At 43.3% G+C, this 19,151-nt stretch overlaps 1 protein-coding gene across 1 annotated transcript in view; it reads left to right on the top strand.

Moving 5' to 3' along the window:
• Positions 1-1,339: 1,339 nt before the first annotated feature.
• Positions 1,340-19,151, top strand: part of kank1a (KN motif and ankyrin repeat domains 1a) — a 53,764-nt gene continuing 35,952 nt past the window's right edge. The window contains exon 1 of the mRNA XM_076730365.1: positions 1,340-1,532. The gene's annotated coding sequence lies outside the window, so the exon portion shown is untranslated. The remainder of the gene's footprint in view (positions 1,533-19,151) is intronic.

Raw genomic sequence — 19,151 nt, 5'->3', positions numbered from 1 at the left:
GAGGTACAAAGTACCATAAAATGGAAATACAGAAGTATATTGTTAAACTTCATCTAGTTAATGCTGTTAAAGCAAAAGGCCACGAGATGGCGCTGTGGGCCAGTCAACATCGTTTGGGACGCTCACAAGCTCCCAAGCACCGTCGGTGTGTTTTGGTAGACTAGAATTATCATTCATCTTCCATATAATCACTGTATAGCTTTATATTTACACAATCTTGTTAATTAGGCCCTAAAAAACGCACCTCTGTGACACAGAACAATTAAGAAACATTCAATGCGCCAAAGCAGAGCTGCCCTTTAGGAAACGCTTCAAGCTTCAAGAACTATATTCTTTGGCGTAAGATAAACATTTAGTGAACATTCAGCATGTGAACTGTTCATAAAAGCCACAAAAGATTTAAACACGTGAACATGTCAGTTAACAGTTCATATTAATGTCAGCTAACAAATGCGATTAGTCTCTTTTGCTGAAGGGATAAAGTTAAACTAAAGTGATGAATAACGTTAACCAGCAGCAGCAGATAAGGTTTTCTGTCATGAACTAACACCCACGTTGTGGTTATTTTATCCTCCATGTTTTACAATCTAGTCCTTCTATAAAATCCATGACTCACTATTTCACTAGTACCGGCGCATCTATCATATCCCATAAAAATGTGTCCCTCCAGAAAGCTCATAGTTCCCTCGCTGTCTCAACCAAACTCAATAATCCTCTTAATGTGAATTCCTGAACCCCTAATTCCCTCATCTTATTCCTCACCATCTCTCTTCCTGACGTCCCTGCAGCCTGTTTGGAGTTCATCTTCCATTATCAGCGCTTTGTTTAGCGCACAGTGGCCCGACCTCAACTTTGTCAACAGTCAGAAAAGTTTATTAAGGTGGTGTTTTTTCAGACTCAACGTGATTCACAGGGTTTTTATACGATATTCAGAAAACTAAACATAAAAGATGGGGTTTAGGCTCTCATGCGTCCACTACCCTAACAAATCTGACACTTTTAATATCTATGTCTGTCACCCCTTCCTTGCGACACTGGGTTGTTTTTCTCCCCAGATTACACATGTATTACCGCTTTGCTCATACCAATGTGCATATCTACGTTTGCTTTGTTTAAAGTCCTCTTTAAAGTCCTCTAACACTGCTTTAACTCGTCTCCGGGTCAGCTCCAAGCCACACATCCTGCTCGTTCACTCCTCCAGGTTGGTCCAGCCTCGCGGCAGGTGTCTGACACCTGTAGCACCGACTGACCTTCATACGCGCACGAGGCAGGCTGGGCTCGTCAGGGCACCTACTGCGCATGCCCGCGGCTCCGCGACTTTCTGCTGGAGCGGACAAGTACAAAGAGGCTGCCGGTGGAGCGGACGGGACGTGTCGTGTACCGCGGGGGCGAAAGCATAACCACGTTCAGTTTGACGCCAAGGCGCTGCCTTATCCGGGCGATTTACCCTCCGACAATTTGACCCCGAGGACAAACAGTTGAACTATCAGCGAGGAGGAGTCCGAAAAGAGCTCGGGAGACACTCTGCGTCGGTAAGTGAAGCGCTTTTTTTCAGTTGCAGGGAGCCTCTGATGCACGCGAGGGATGTGTTAGCTCCACCGCCATTCGCCTAGTTAAACTTTTGCGGGTGTTTTTGCGCCGAAGCACGCACGTACGTACGCACGAGCCCTTGGTTTTAATTCCTCGGTGGAGTTCAGCGCGTCTTCCATGCGTGTTCTGGGTCAGGTGCTCCTGCGGCGACCAGACCAGACAATCCCATGAAGCGCTGCTAGTTAAGCGGGATTATGTTTAAAGTCATATGGTGTTTGTTGTAGCTGCTCGTCGCGGTAATCTGGAGCCCTTTTCACCCCCCTCAAGCAAAGCTGGCTCGCGCCGCACAGGTGGAGGTGTTGGAGTTGTCTCACATGTCTGTTGTACTTTGAGCTCCAGGTGCGGGGAAAGGTGCGTGCCTCACAGGAGGAGAGGGAAATGTTTGGTGATCAGTTAAAGTTTGCACTTGGAGCTTTGTTGACTTGTAGCAGCTCTTTTTTTTGTTTTTTAAGGATTTTGCTCTTTAAACTGCATTCACACACCGACCTTCCTCTCTCGTGTGATTCAGTAATCCCTCACCATTGTGTGATCCACACTGACTCATCTTTGCCATGCATTTAACAGCTTAAATCAGGTTCCACCACAGATTTGCACGTCCCAAACACCCTTACCTCAGTCCTGCAGGAGAACCATTTCTTCCACTGTGCTCATTTTCTCTCTTCCTCGCAGCGTGAAACCTGGTACAGTGTTTGACTCTGAACAAAAGTGTCTTTATGGGCTGCTGTCGTCAACTTTGAAATGTTGCACACGGTGGAAATGAAGCCACTGTGGGTCAGATCTGGTGTCAGGTCCCCACACCTTACAGCAGAGTTGGTTCATTCATGCTCTCCTCTTCTGGTTCGGCGTGCCACAGCCCATTGGCTCACTGTCACAGGTTGAAGCAGGCAGATGAAAGCTCAGGAGAAAAGTTGTGGGGAGCTAAAGAATTTTCGGATCAGAGTAAGGGGGACGTAGGCAGAGCTGGATGGTGGTCCCCATTGAGCTGGGATCAAATAGAGGGCTCTTCATCCTCTGCCGGCCTCAGAGGCTTTTCCACTTTTTCTCTCCAGATAAAGCTCTGAATTGATATGTCAAGGGGAAGAATATGAGCTCTGTCACAGCGCTCTAATGAAATTCTTTGGCTTCCAGAGTGGCACTTCTGGCATATCCCTGAATCCATTTTTCTACACTTGGGTGTAATAAGAATGGAGATTATAAACAGCGCTTTCATCCAAGAGAGCAAACAAAGCATTCCTTCAGACACAAAAGTACCGGCCTGGTGTGGCTTTGGTGAACCTGGTGATCTTTTGTACGGTCACTTTGGGAAAATATCATATTGTCTATAAAACACTTTGAAAAAATTTCTTTAATGTTTTTTGTCCAGCAGGAAAAAATGATCTAAGAAATGATGATATGATGTAACTGCCCAGTCTTTATTAATTATTGGTTTATTTAATAAAGTTTGAAGTTGAACAGTTGGATAAAGGATTTTCTGCAGAGCTCTTGTGTTAGGCTGCGTCGCTTTCAGCTAAGTGTACCTGATAAACTGGCGATAGATGTATATTTGTCTTAAGTGGCCTAAGTGGCGATCTTAAATCTTGGCTGGAACTTGTTTTCTTTTCCGCTCAGCGGTCCTTTGGCAGCAGAGCCAGAAATGTTGTTTTGGACACTGCAGTCAGCAGCCCAGTCTTGTTTTTTGTGCTGCCACCATGGTGCACAGTATACGGGACATTATGTCTTCAAGGTGTTGTCTGTCTGCCCATCTGTCTGCACATTCTGGAGGATCAGTCGCTTGAAAACAACATTGCTGACTTCAGTCATCTGTTAAAATCATGCTTTTCTTGCAGCGTAATTCCACATAATAAGGAAAAGCTGTTTTTCTTTGCAACGAGTTAAGTTTATAATTAAGATGCGTATCACTGCCACTTAAGAAAGTAGAAAGTATCTTCTTATGAAAGCACTGCTCAAGTAAACTGATGGCTGTTCATTAGCATGAATGCATCACACTGGTGTCAGTATGTATGCAGCTCACGTGCCTCTTGTTTACTTCTCTGACATTTCTGAGCTTGTTCGCACTGTAACAAGCTCAGTGTTAAATCTGTACATTGTTCATGTCCTCCCGCAGCACGCAGAGCATTCCTCAGCCTCTCACTGGTTTCACACTCACACGTAAGCCGATCGGGTGGAAGAACGGCCTGCCGTCGGTTGGTACATCAGGCTTAGCGGCGCTCTGGGTCCACATCATCAGGCCTGCCGCTCAGCCTTTGTGGCACATATGGCAGAGGTCTCTCAATTAACACCTCAGTGAGACGACCCCTCTGTCCACACGATCAAAGCTGGGCCCCCTCCTGCTCGGATGTGTCACCCCCAGCCTCCGCTGCCCTGTGATTATCACTCCCATCCCTCCTGAGTTTGTTTAGAGAAAACGACTTCCACTCCACTGCCCCGTCTGAGCCGGTTGCACGTCAAATCTGGCCCTGCTTTTCTTGCGGCTGTACAGTTCTTGTGGGATCCTGGCCGTGGTGTTTCCTCTGTAATTTTATGCAGGGGGGATGCTGAGTTGTAATTTCAGCTCTGGCCGAACATCTGTGCATGCTTCCGTCCCATTTGTGCTTCTCTTGCATGTTTTAGTGCTTAAAATACTGCCTTTTTGGCTTTAGATGAATTTTTCTGTACCCATCTGTACTCGTATCTTTTTTCGTCTGTGAGAGCTTCACCCCGATGAAACCACGCTTACTGGTGTTTGACCGTGGAGGTGAAGGGAGTTGTTACAGCTGTTCAGGTCTTAAAGTGTGGGATGAAGACCTACATGATCCTCAGGGACTGCCCTGTTATTATAAGATCAAATCTACTTTGAACAGAACATCCAGTGAAACGAAACAGTCAGAGCTCCCCTGCAAATACCACACTGTAGTGACGACTGTCCAAAAGTACATATCTGATGAAGGCTGAATGTGTTTTGTGAGATATCAAAGATCATCAAAGTAGCCTCTATTAGGCATAAACCTGTAAAACCTAAAATAACAAGGCCAGTACAGCAGATTTTAAACGGAGGACAAAAAGAAAAGTCAAGCTTCAGGGAATCCTAATAAGAGATTTTCGGGGCCCTGGGGCAGTTGCCAGGCCAGCCCCACATTGTTTGCAAATTTGCTAGGAAGTCATTATTGGAGTGATCAAAGCTCTGGCAGAACTGCTCGAAAATCCTTTTAAATCAGTGCTTAGAGGCTTAACAGAGTTCGAGATGGCCTGGGATGGATTTGGAGAGTTTTGTGTCGGCTGGGTTTAGTGTTTTCATGCGCTTATAATACACACGTTTAAGTTGTTTACGTTTACCTCATGAAGTACTATTTTCAGCGTGTGAGGTGTTGTTGTGATGGGTCCCAATATGAACCCGTGTTAAATTATTATTTAAAATGTTCATACTTAGTACAGCTGCTCGGCCCACACTATTTACAAAGAAGTGTGAACATGCATGCTAACTTATTCTTAGGTAACTAGTTTTTGTGATCTAGCAGAGACTCCAGAGAGTTACTGGTCCCGGCCAAGATATATCGTGCCACATAAATCTGTGTATAGATCAATAAATAATCAAATGAAATACAATGCATTGTTTTACAGGTGCTGTCAGGAAGCCGTTTAACAGAACCAGGCTAGATTTTTCCCCTGTTTCCAGTCTTTAGGCTAAGCTAAGTTAGCCTGCTGCTGGTCGTATCATCATATTTGGCGTTCAGACATGAGTGTGGTATCAGTCTTCTTCTCTAACTATTGACAAGAAACCTAATTGGTGTATTTAAGTGAATAGAGGAAACATTAGACTGTTCAAACCAGTTAAATTTGATCCTTGTGATTAGTAATTATAATACAGTGAAATACAGTCAGACTGTTAGGAAACATTCATTTTAACAACCCGACTTTCAAACCACCCGACTTTAGCTGTGCTTATTAACCAGCTCCACTGCTCCTTTGTGTCTGTCCAGGCTTAGCTTGATGAAAGGAAGCTGTTGTCTTGCTGATGATGTCCTTGATAACCTCTTTCGCCTTTTAGGCCCCGTCAGTGGCATCTGCTCAGGTTAATTGATTTTCTTGCAAGCTTCCGTGTCAGCTGCTGCTTCACTGACTGTCATGAAGGCATACAAAAAAACAAACTGTGCAGAACTGTGACTTAAACTGTCCCGCTATCGTGGACTGAAATGCTCCCTCCTTGTGACGTCTACAGGCTCTCCTCTTGTTGAGGATCTAGTTGTTTTAACCACATGGTGGATTGTTGCATGGTTCAGTCCAGCGTGCTTCAACTTGTGTGAGATTTCTGTTGGCAGTAAGTTGTCGCGGCAAACATGAATGAGTGAAGGTATTTCTCAGCGTGGCTGGGATTAACCCCCGGCTAAACCTTGAAGTGTATTTCACAAAGATGTTTTGTTTCCTGGTATGTTAATCCCTTTCTTTCATTCATGCCTCCTCTCAGTCATCACGTGCTCTTCATATCAGAGATGACCAGGAGGGATCATTGACATTTTCCAATTGCAAATCAATTTGATTTAAATGAGTGTCATTGTGTGTCATTTCCTGGTCTCTCGGGTGAATTTCTGTTCATTTCTCTTGAGCGGCTTCCACAACTTTTCTGATCCCACATTAATACCTGTTGAGTTGTCTGAACAGTACTTCGACAGATATTTCGGCCTACCTTCCATACCTGTTGAATTACATTAATTGCACCATGAAAAGATGCCCCGAAGTGAAGACACTCTGCCTGACGAGGCATGCTGCAAATCATTGTTTTGATATTTGACTACATTGGGAGGAATGGCAGAAAATGCACAGAATGTAAACAGAATGGGGTGAAGCACTGAAGCCCCCAAAACCCTAGATTGTCTGTCACCGCCTTACCCATGCTGATGGTGCATCGGCTAATCTATGTTGTGTATTGGTTTTAGGCAGTGAAGGTTTCTGGCACACCATGCAAGGTGCATGGAGGCGGGAAGACAGTCTTGAAGTCAAAACAGTAACATCGTAGTTTTTAAGATCACAATAAATATTTCTCTTGACACTACGGCTCATATACATGTACATTGAACAAAACATGCACTGGGCGGAGGCAGGGTGTGTTCAGGTTTCAACTTTAAACTTGAATCCTGTAACACGTGATCAGATCTGCCAGCATACATGCAGATAATGATACATGAGGGATAAGCCAACATCAGCCGCCTGCATTTCTTTTCTTGCTCGTGAGTTTTTTTGTTATTTAGATGTTATTTAGAGAACTTACACCAAGCACAGGAGTGGGAGCAGAGGAGAAGCTCTTCAGGGATGATTGTGATTTGCTGTCTGTTCGCTCGGGCCCGGCTCTGAAGTGATGATGCTGTAAGGTTTTCTGCCAGGTTTGTGGTGATTTGTGCATGAACAGACCCAAACTTTATATCAGGAAGCAGCTTTTTCCAATATGCTGTGTTATGCACAAACTGAGAATCATGGACATCAGGTGACGGCGCTTGTTGCCCCGCCGAAGGTACGAAGGCTTTTATTTATAAATCCTCCAAGGCTGCGAAAGTCAGGTGGAGGAGTCAGTTTGTAGTAGCAGCTCGCCTCCCCGTTTGTCGCTATCCTCTGAGGACGACTCGTGAATTAAAGGCACGTTGTCTGACGGAGGGGGAGTGAAAAATCCTGCCTGTTTCTTGTACGTTAAGCAGGACGAGGCAGGTGCAAACTGAATTCAGGGCTCAATTGATATTGTGATAATCCCTCAGCTATGCAGGCATGCACAGACTTTGCCTGTCAAGTTGAGGCATTTCACAACAAGGCAGTGTGGGCAGTTGGATTCAATTTAGCCAGAACTGAGCCCTCATCAGGAGAGTTAACCAGCCTTAAGTTGGTGTCATGCTGGACTTCTTTACTAAAAGCACCACATTTGATTTAGGGTTTATTTTCTGTTTTCTTTTTCCCAAAAGGCCCAGATTCAGTGAAACCATGTGCTTCCTTTGTTAGTTTTACTAGATGAAACTTGCAATGCAGTGGCAATATATACCCAAACTGCCTAAAATGTAATGTAACACTCATAAGTAAAAAAGAGACAATAAAATGACTCCACATTTGAGTGGAAAGAGCGCACATGTTGGGTTTCAGATTGATGGTTTGTTTCGTGTGTGTACCATCTGATCCCATACGCAGGTGAATCTGTGACATCTTTTAATTAAGAGAATACTTCATTTAAAACCTTTTCTTGGTATGCTCACCCTCTGTGGGCTTAAAAGGCGGCTTTGAAAAGTTTGTAATTTGCTTCTTCACTGAGAACAGAAGCTGCGGGCAGCTTTACTTCTGTTTCGGTGGATACCTGTGATTTTTGTTTGATAATATCATGATCTGATCGTATCGTGTGAAGCAGGAATGTGCTTTAGCTCAGTTCATGTTGTATTTTTATCCATTTGTTCCTGTACCTGTCACTCAAAGAGGTGTTGCTTGTATAAACACAACTCCAGACTGAGTACAGGTAGTTGTTACCACTAAGTAGGTTTGGTCTCAGTACAGGATGGTGGTACCAGACCCAACAGCCCTGCTGCAACAACAAACCTCCAGGAAGTCACTGTCCACAGCTGTCATTCACAGCATGAAACTCCCATCAAACTGCAAATTGTCATTTTGCATATTTGCTAATGTGCAGGTTAAACAGACCATATTTGTCTTAGTCAGCTTAATGCTAAGATCAACAAACTCATCCTGTCTCCAGCTTCTTAATGCACAGACACAAGGCTGTGAATTTTCACTCTTGCTACATCTGATCCTGTTCTTTGTTCTGAGCATTCGGCCATGCTTTGCGGCTCTCTGTAGATTCTCTCCAGGCTGTTTGACATGGCTCTTGTGTTGGTGGTAAAAGAGGTCAGTGGTGTTTTTAGCCTGTTGTGGGGACCAGTCTGCAGGTTAAAAGTATGGTTATCTGGTCCGTGTCAGACTTCTCATACCTAAAGCACATCCATACGGTGGAAGTAGTTCCTCTTATAGGTACGAGCTCCCCATTTTGTCCTGGCTCACTGGAGTCTCTGTTCAGACTTACCCAGAGCCAGGTAAATTTCATGTTCACTCTCCTCCATGTTTGTTTGTGTTGCCTTCATGCAAATTTCCTGCCTGCATCGTTGACAAAAGAACACAAGCAATTAGCCTCAAGGGGCTTTCCAATCCATCAAATGAGAGCAGAGGTGATAAGTCAGTTAATCAATGCAATCTTGATCAGCGTTTAATCATTTTTAAGCACAAATTGCACAATTTGAAGGCATCATCTTCAGCTTTTGGAACTTTTGATTGTCTTGTCCTGTTAATTGATAATGAAATAAATGTGAGTCTCAGCCCTTGTTGTAAGCTTCCTTTCCTGCCATGATAAAATTGTTGCTATTTGACTCAGTCCACTGTAAATTAAGCCACAGTTGAGCCTTGAGGGTGGTGTGTTTTCATTCCCAATAGACAGATTTTAGCTGGAGTATCACCTTAACGACAAGTAAGACATACTTTTACGTATAGATTTTTGCCATGTGTAGCTCTTTTTACCCAAAGCCTATTGGAAACGCCACACTTTCCATTGTTCTGTCCACCACAGAAAGAGCTGCTGAATTTGTCTCCTGCCAGGGATGCCACTGTTTATGGCTGAGAGAGCCCCAGAGCCTCGGCCCGCTAGTCACCAGGCTGCTCGTATTACAGTTTCCCTCACTGGCTGGTATTGTCAGGTTACAATATGTGTGTGTGTGTGTTTGGTGTCTGAGTGGCTGTGTTGTGATTGGCTCATGCTCTGCCGTGTGAGACAGCGCCGGGTGACGTCCACATGTTAATCCCGCATTTCTCTCCGGGTTGTTTCCTCTCTGGTTGTACTGGGAGCTGTCCGTGAGTTGAGGCTGAGGGAAGTGCTTTCATAAAGTAACCGTGAGGCTTTTGAGACGTGAGGAAGGTGAGTGCAAAGTGTGTTTTGGAGTCAGTAAGTCAAGTCTGCAGTTGATCATACAACTGCTGCATTGCTGTCTGTCTTCATTTTTCAAGCAGCATGTTTGGATTTACTTTTCCTGCACAACACGTTTTTGTTGCGTTCATACAGCAGATTGCATGCTCAGTGCAATCTCTATGCAAAAGACCACTGCAAACTTCCAGAGAACTTAAATGCACTAATATAATAGATTACACATGTTATAAATGACATGCCATTGTTTCTTCTTTAATTAGATTGTCCACTCTGAACAGGCATGTTCTGAAAATTGTCAAATTTTACTCATAAGACCCTGTTAAATGAATGACATTGAGCTTTATATTGATCTGATTGCTCTAATAGTAATGAGCCAGAGCTGCACAGAGCTCACAGGGGTGAGGGGTGTCTGTTGTGTCTACAACTGCTGCTCTACACATTCCCAGTGAAGATCCAGTCTCCTCGAGGTTGGTTGGTATATGCAGCTGTGTAAAAATTCATATGTTGAGGCCTTTTTAACAAAACATACTGGCTGATATTACTTCAAGGTGCTTTGTTTCTCTCACACCTTATCTGTTGTTTGTGGTTCAAACTAACTTTGGTGCGTTTGCCTCCTTGGTTCACTTGCCTCCTTGGTTATGCTGGTGTGAATGCTGTCAGCTGAGCTCTGAAACATCCGCCTGTTCAGGTGGTGTCAGGCTGTGGAGCTGCTCGTTTGTGGTATGAAAGCAAAACGGACCAGCCGCAGAATTTTTTCTTGGTAGATATGGGATTTCAGTCCAAAAGCTAAACTACTATTATTAACCCTGCCATAATATTATGGTCCAAGACGCCTCTTTTTACATCCTGTTTTGACCCGTCATTATCCATAGAGTGCGGTTGAGCTCCAGTTTGAACTAAGAATGTTCATACTCAGTTACTTCTGACACCAGAGAACATAAGTTAACATAAGACGCAGTGAAACGCTGCATGAACTGCTGTCAGTCACCACAATTTGTGATGATGATGCAGAATCAGTCCGTCCATATGGCTTCATGTTTACTCCTCTAGTTTTGCTTGTAAAAAGTCGGTGTGCACGTTCCATCTTCTTGTTTTGCGACACCATACAGCTCCTTTCATTTTGAGATATGTATTGTGAGCGGGGCAAATTCCTGGTATGTGAAAACCTACTTGGCTTGTTGCACTTTAACACACCACGTGTGGCCAGCGGTGTTCTTGGTCTAACAAGACTAAATGTCTATAGCCATGCTGGCCGTCGTGAGGCCGTTCTTCTCCCATGTCAGCATGCTAAAATGCTCACAGGGACAATGCTAACATGCTGATGCTAGGCAGGATGCTAAAACATGACATTGGCATGGCTTAAAACCATCACAGAAAGATAAACAAAAGCTGGCCAATCAGTTTCAGCCCGCTGTGGATCTGATAAAACAACCTTGCTATAAGCTCAGAATACAGACTTGAAGAAAGGAAATGATGGGAGAGGGAGCGAGGGGAATTGACGACCGCTGGTAGGCTTTTGGTCTGTGCTGAATTATGCAGTAGTCATGTTTTATCAGATATGCTGTATTTGGAAGCCGGGGAAGAAAGTCTACGTCCTCACGTCCTCATTATCTGGACTCTTGGGGAACTGGTCTGTGACATTACAAACGTGGCCATTTCAACAAAGGTCACAGTCGTGACATCGGTCCTACTTTTATTATACCTTTCTTTAGGAAGACGGGACATCAATTCACTGTGAAACACGTCATGATAAGGATTCATGGTGAGCTTCCACTTCTTTACATGTGAAATTAAGGCATGACACATTTTTCCTCAAAGCAAACATTTCATTTCCACTCGTCCACTCGACATGGTCCTCAGGAGCACAGCTGTTTCTCCAGTCAGACGTCTCACCTGTCTGTGGCCACATGCCTTTGATTCTGTGTATAAACATCTTCCTGAAGATGGCTGGGCGTTTCTCACTAAACTGTTAAACTGCAACAGTAAATTATTTCCTCTTGTGGTCAGTGGGGCTTTGTTTACAGTGGAGATTGGCTCCCTGGTGACACCGGTGATCTTATCTGCTGCAGTTAAAGCTGCTGTGCACATGAAGGCCTGCTGTCAGCACACCACATGGGGAGCGTTTTAATATGAGGCTGCGTTTGGAGGAGGCCATATTTCAACATCCCACGTTAATTATAAAGAGGAAATACTCATGATGTGTAATCAACACACAGATGATTGAGTCAGTGTGTAATAATTTGCTGTTTTACTGTGATCAAAGTTTTTGTTGACGCTTTTATGCGTTCAGGTTACTTTGAAGTATGAAGATTTGCTGCTGTTAGTTCAGTGAGCGACGTCCACAGCGTTTGGCTGTGTGACTTCACTCCTAATCGCCGTGCTGTGGTGAAGTCAGCTTGACAATGGCGCTGCACCCTCTCCGGTTTCAGTTTCCACAAAGTGAGGGGCAGATCACCATGGCAACGCCGGCCACAGGTTCCCCGACCCATCCCACGATCCTCCGATGAGGAGTGTAGAGGTCGCTTCCTCCGCTGTTGTGTGAAGAATTGTTTTTGGTGCAACCTCTAATGAATGACCATAACAGTTTTCCATCAGTAGCATGCAGCTTTTTGTAGCTTCTTAACTCAAGTGGTTTTTCTCCTTTGACGCGAGAGACGTATTCATTCACAGCTCCCTGCATGTGCATAGCATATACTGTACATACCCACTCAGTTCATGTATGTCAATGAATCTATTACATCACTCATTCATTCTTAATTCATTTGCACTATTTGTTTTTGTGTACATTGTATGTACAGTGCCTTGCATAAGCATTAACCCCCTTGGACTTTTCCACTTGTTGCGGTTTTACAACCTGGAATTGAATTTTACCATTTGATTAACACAACCTGGAGAGTCCTTTTAGACCAGACATCTGAATAGAATATAATGGCAGACAGATGATGAAGCATCTTACACTCAGCAGAAAAACTGCCAAAAAAGCAAGTTTTGATCTTGTGTGTTTGGATGAGGTTTTTTATAATTACATACTGCAATATAAACGAGATGTGATGACTTAATGACTCTGCCTTGTTGTGAGGGGCGATTACTTATGGGGATACTGCTTTTATGACATTAAAGGTTCTAAATGTTTTACCAAAGCAGTGACGTTATTGAGGTTGTGTTGTATTCTTTTTATTGGAGCATATATTATCGCTGTCTTGTCATTGTGTACTTGTGTTCCTTTATTAGCACTTTTTATTGAGAAGTCGCCTTTTACTGCAAAGGCTTGTTACAGTCTGCTGACTATTTAATAATTCAGACAGTTCATGGGTAATTAGACTGTCTCAGCTGCCATGAGCGCCTCTTTGATCGCGCTGTAATCATTTCATCAGGTGTCATGCACAGTGACGTCCTAATTTCTGGATGGATCAAAAACTCGTCTCAGTAGATGACTGTGTGCCATTAAGATACTTTATTACCAGACCGGTTTAACAGGCTGTTCAAAGTCAGCCTGTTTTCCTTATTCAAATGAAGAGATGGTGTTGACTCTTTTATTTATCTGTTTAACTGGGTTTATTATTTGAGTTGTTCGGGTGCATAGATCCCCAAAGTAACATTTATTATGTAATTTAAAATGATTAATAAATCATTATTAAATGCAGAAATATCTATGACCATATCTCTACCTGTCAACCTTCATATACCGGTAATATGGGCGCTGCCTCTCTTTGCACGGCTACCAGTCAGCTAGCACCGTAACCTCGTAAACAGCGCCAAAGAAAGTACATTAGACAAGTAGCTGCTGAAGTACATAAATTTAGTCCAGATGGAGTAAGTAGCCTCTCCTTCTAGTTAAATAGCTCAGTAAAAGAAAAAGATGTTACCTAGCTAACCTGCTAACAAGCTAAGCTAACATGACTTGTTTGCTTCTCTTTAGTTGCTGAGCTAACAGGAGCTAGCTGGTTAGCAAACAGGGACTTGGAAAAGGCCTCTATGAAACGGACTTAAAAAATGGGCTTTCAGGAGTAAAATTTAGTAAAAATTACATAAAAATACAAAGTCAGCTGTGTTACATCCCTGTAACTGTGAGTAAAATAAATTTATTGTGTTTTATTGATATGAATGGTTAGCTTCCATGTAAATGACATGTTGGTATCTCCAGTTGAAAATGAAAATGGTGCATAGTTAATCCATTGTTGATTAATTTAATATTTTGAACTTTGAAAGTGATGGGAATCACGATTCCAGTGAGCTCATATTTGAACAATATTTTAACCAATAACAGGACATGACAGTCTAATGTTTCCTTGGCGGGTTTGGACCACAGGTTTTGACAGTACTAATTTATCAGTCGCTCACTGTTGATACAGCCTCCCTCCCTTCCTCTCTCGTCTGTTTTGCATATTCAGTGACATCTGCCACCAGACCTCTCCACCAGCAAATGGTGATTGTTCCTGCCCTCCAGCGTCACTGAAATAATAGCAGAGCGAGGGTCACCACTCGAGTCAATATTTGTTCATGGACAGCGCCTTCTGGGCAGGGGCTGTGTGTTTATTAGAGACGGTTAGTGATGCCTGACCTAAGCAAAGATTGAGACCTGTGACAAATAATCCCTGTGAAAAGAAGAAATTAATTATGTTTAAACTACTGAGTTTTGGCTCCTTCAAAATAAAAAGCAAAGTAATGGTGGTCCGGCTGTCTGTTTACAAAAATAAAATAACTTCCCCACCAGAAAATATTCTACGAATCATATAGAATATCCCTTACTGTCAAAAGAGGTTTAGCTGATGTCTTTTAACACTTAAAACTGCACTATTTTATTGTATATACATATATATTACTAAATCCTCATGACAGTAGCTCCTAGTAAGTTAAAACCTTCACTGCCGACGTGCCACAATAGCAGCTTTGTGATGACTCGTATTCACCGATGCAGGTCCATAAACTGATGCTGCACTGATTTCTTTCCCTCTGGCTACTAAAACAAATCTAATTTTGATCTGGTGTTTACGTTTTAATTTCACAAAATAAATGCTCGACTCTTTGCCAAGTGAGTACCCAGCAGAGCTGCTGTAGAGAAGCAGTACACCGTCACTGTGGGTGAACCGTGTGACGACAACCAAACTGATTGTGTTTAAGATGCTAAAATGTTTGTAAGCACGTTAGTACATTGCAACAGATACGTTTGTTAGAGTTATTTAAAGTGCGGGAATGTGGTGGTCCCTGTTTAGAGCCGTCAATACATGTTTTTAAAAAACACAACATGAGTGTTTATGAGCTCCAAAAGCAACGCTGGAGAATTTTGACACACTGAAAGAATTGTTTTCCTTTTTTTTTTTTTTTGTCTCGCCCCCTCTGAATCATTGCCAAAGGTGACAGTGAAAATTCCCAGAATACCTTGCGAGTTAATCCCCTTGTTCGCCGGGAGGATCCCCACTTCCACCAAAACAGAGGGCAGCCATAATGCCACAGTGTTTCCAGTGGAATGTGTCTGCTATTGTCAACCAGGATAACTCCCACTGGGAAGACACCCCCCCCTCCTCACCCCCTCACCCCTTCACTGCCAGCACAATACAATGTGTTGCATTCTACCTATGAAGGCATGCTACTGTTTTCGTAGCCTATGACCCCGTGACCGCGAGCCGAGGCCAAGATAATGAAAAGGATGATGCGGAAGTCATTAGTTAGTCCCACAGCTTCCTCTGCTCAGCGACGGCTGGGAACAAGCACTCTTATTTTTTTAAACACAGAACTCTGCCTAAACATACTGGAGCGAGTATTAAGTGGATTTAGAGGTAAAAATCGATGAAGGTATCAGATATACATGTTAACAAATGTCTTGTACTCTACTCACTGTAATCCTTATTTGTATAACAAGAAACAAAATGCACAGTGAGGTGAAGACTGAGGATTATTCCCATTGTCCATTAATCGGCTTATTCCTTTTTTTTCCTCTGTGCCCAAGGTGACGTTTTTAATATGTTTGTCCAACTAATCGTCTTAAAATATTCAGTTTATTGCCATATTCTGCATGACAAGAAAAACAGCTGCAGGCAGATAACATTTAAGAAGCTGGGCCAGAAAACGATGATTAATCGATTATCAAAATGGCTGCAGATAAAAGAAAATTTCCATTTGCGACTATTTGTTTAACCGACTGATTATAGCTCCAATTATTAGCATTTTTGATTAATCTGCCTGTTATACTTTCTTTTAGGTCATTTAAGCATTTAGTCTTTGAAGCGTCCAACTGCAGAACACCAACAGTTCAAAATCCAAAGACAATCAATCAGCAGTTGCACAGTGATGAACTGATTTCCTGTTGATCGGCTCATTGGTTAACCGACTGATCGTGTCAGCAGTGCTGATCTTCACTCAGGTAGCAGTTTGTGGGGTTCACCTGGCTAAAACTAACGCAGGTCACCACAGCAGTTCCGAGATAAAGTCGACCTTCGTGAAGGTTCTGCTGATCTTGTTGAAACTGAGCTGTTGACTCAAACTTCTGATCATTTTGAGGATGTCGTTTATGTGTTGTGTCACACAGAGAGGTGTTTCTGTTGCTCATTGGACAAAACAGGCATAATGTTTCCATCATTTTTGGTCTATCACTGGGTAAATTTCAGGGTGTTGACGTGGAAATCCACTCGTGTCCTGACTCGTGTCATCTTGTGGTCAGTTTGGTTAGTAGCGTACCATCTGATCAATACCCACGCTCCTTTAAATACATGCCATTTGCTTTGTGACGTAGTTCCTCTGCCTGTTTTTTTCCTAGTTGTGCACAAATTTGGTCCCTTCTGTTGGCCCACCTCTGCTATAAACCTTGAATTGGCCATTCATCATCATACACGGTGGTTAATTACACATGTGGTGTGTCAAAAGTTTTCTTTTTGTGTAATTGTCTTTGTTTTCACTTTAACCCTTTTGCTCCTGCTGGAATCTGTCTGAGCGGGTTAAAAACGATTCGGTTTTCACACTCCTTCTGTAGTCTTTGTTCACCTGGAGCAGCTCGTCCTCTCTCTGAGCCAAACACCCATTTGCTGTTTTAACAACTTCCTGAAGCCGTTAGAAGAAGTTTTCTGTATGAGGCCCGGCCGTCTCTTTGTTGTCATTCTTGGAGAATGGAAACTGGCCGAGTGTCTGTCAGGCTGCTGGTGTTGAAGGACACACCTCACAGAGATTGTCTGAGCGTGGACATACAGACACAGTGTCTTTCCATGTGTATGTGCAAGGTCGCATATTATCCCTTTTTGTGTGGACAGAAATGTGCCACAGTAGCATGGAGAATGTAATCTTTCATCAATTAAAATCAAAATTTTGCTCATTTTATCCTGTGTGTGTTTGGACAGCATTTAACTTTTCACTATCATGTTAAATGAAAAATGATTTTATGAATATTTATTTCTCAAAGTAAGGCAACAAAGAATTTTCTGTCAGCACTTGTTTCAAGATGTTTTTAGTGAAACACAACTTTTTGTTTGGCTGTTGTCTAAACGGGTTCCAGCGCGAGACAGGTCAACGCTTTGTTGATTAACATCTTGTTAATCGAGTGTAACATTTGTTTTTAATCTTAAATTTTTGTGCCAATGGCAGATAATGAGACTTTCTTAGGCTTGTTTAGTTAGTCTTAGTTATCTCTTTTGGTCATGGCGGTGTGGCTGGATTTGACGTGTCACCAGCTCTATCCACTCTTTTCTCTCTTTGTTCTAATATTTCCTTGTTGCTTCCCCCATGGGAATAAATTAGACTTTCAAATTTGGGGCTAAAGTGGCGTGTGGATGGCTTTGGGCACTGTCAGTGAGGAAGCCCGGGGCCTCTAACAGGGAGAGAAGAAGACAAGGGTTTCCTTTTGGAAGAGGTTTGTGCCTCATCGCTACTGTCATCCGACCCCCAGAAAGACTCCCTCCTTCATTCCCCACACACACCTTTTTATCCCCCCTTCTCCCACTGGAACAAATCATTTAGCTGCCACCCTAATGGGATTAGTCCTCACTCTCTGCCTCCCTCCCTCCCTTCCTTCCTCTCTTGTCTTCTTTCTTTTCTTTCACGAGTCCATCCTTGAGCTCGTCTCTTCTGGGGCGCTGCCTCTGGAAAATCACAAGTGGTTCATCTCAATGACGAGCTTTGGAGAGGGAAAACAGTGAATTAATGAGGAGTAAATGGAGGATTTCAGAGCTTCGGTCACCTCGCTTGGCCTCTTTCTGTTTACTGAAGTTGTTGCCAATATTTCCGTTGGTGTGATCTTGTAGATAAGGTGACCTTTATCTGCGCAGAATGCCACATAAACTCCAAATACACTCTTAATCGCTGCAGTTTGGTTGCTTTATCATCACGAGGCGACTGAGCAGGGATAACGTTGAGTCCCCCAGATTAGCATGCTTTGATATCCATGATGACAAATGACATTGAAGCCCGTTAATCAGGCCTAACCACTGATGTCACTACATTAAGCAGTACGGTCCTGACGTCGCCACGATAAACAATGAGGCCAGCTGAGCGCACGCTGAGAGGATCACAAAAGGCGGGCAGCGTCAGGGCCAGCTGGGGACGAGGTGCTCAACAGATGGACATGAATATATTTTACATTACATTTAAATGTTTTTCTCCTCAGCTTCTTCTTTTACAAAACACTCTGCGATAAAAGCAACAGTAGCAAATAATTAGTAGTTACAGAATAATTAAAGGCTGGAAGAGGCCCAGTTACCCCGGGAAGAGGCACACTGAAGTTCACGTCCTGTGGCTGAACCTTTAGGACTTGATGTGTGGACGACTTGCTGGGCTCATGAAAATGAACCACACGCCGCAGGAAAAGATGACCTTCAGAACAGACTCTTTCTTGACCGGCTTATTTGGTGTGATTTCGGATGTTTTTGAACGTGCCTGGTCCTCAGTCACCTGTTGGTCACGCAGTCAGTGGCTGCCTTCTGTCCAGTGATTGTGAGATTATGATCAGTATTAATACCGCCTGTTTTCAGAAACCAAGCCACTGAATGGTTCAGATAAATTGCTCACTGGAAACCATCTTATCTTTTGGAGGCCGCTTCATGCTTGTGGTTGAAAGCCCCTGAGCCTGGCAGGTTGTCCTTCCCAAAGCGAGGCCATCTTTTGTTCCCAGGACCTGGACCATGGCACAGCTGGGACCGCAGCCCCTCCAGATAAAAACTGGCTGTTGAGGGAGCACTGATTGATTTTGAAAGAACGCCCCATTAAAAACAAACCCTGATTCTGTCATGTTATTTTCAGAAGTGAGGTATTTTCGCCTCTGTGATGATCACTGTCTTTGCTCATGAGAGATTGGTCTTAATTGTTAATTTCCATGTAAAAATAAGGGTTTGAAAGAGAGAAGACGAGGAGAAAAATCACCTAACTGTTAATGAGCAACACAGAATCTGACCGTCCTCTTGTAATTCTGCTGTTCTGTAGCTGAAATGAAAAAGCCCAAGAGGAGACGATGTCTATAAGAGAGCATCAGTGTGTGCATTTGTAACGGTTTGCTCTTACCTGATAGATACAGATTTTCATCATTATGGGTCCCAGAGCAGCAGCTCTCTCTATACATTAGTGTAGCCCTCTGCCTTCCAGTGCAGCGAGGCCCGTGACTCATTAACACCATAACTGGTCCAGCGGCCCAAGTGTTTATGGTGGGCCGAACAAAAAAAAAAAAGGTCCA

Source organism: Chaetodon auriga, chromosome 5, assembly GCF_051107435.1.
Source record: "Chaetodon auriga isolate fChaAug3 chromosome 5, fChaAug3.hap1, whole genome shotgun sequence".
In the NCBI taxonomy this organism is placed as follows: Eukaryota; Metazoa; Chordata; class Actinopteri; order Chaetodontiformes; family Chaetodontidae; genus Chaetodon; species Chaetodon auriga.
Note: the sequence above shows the minus strand (reverse complement) of the source record. Positions and strands in the feature narration are given on the sequence as shown.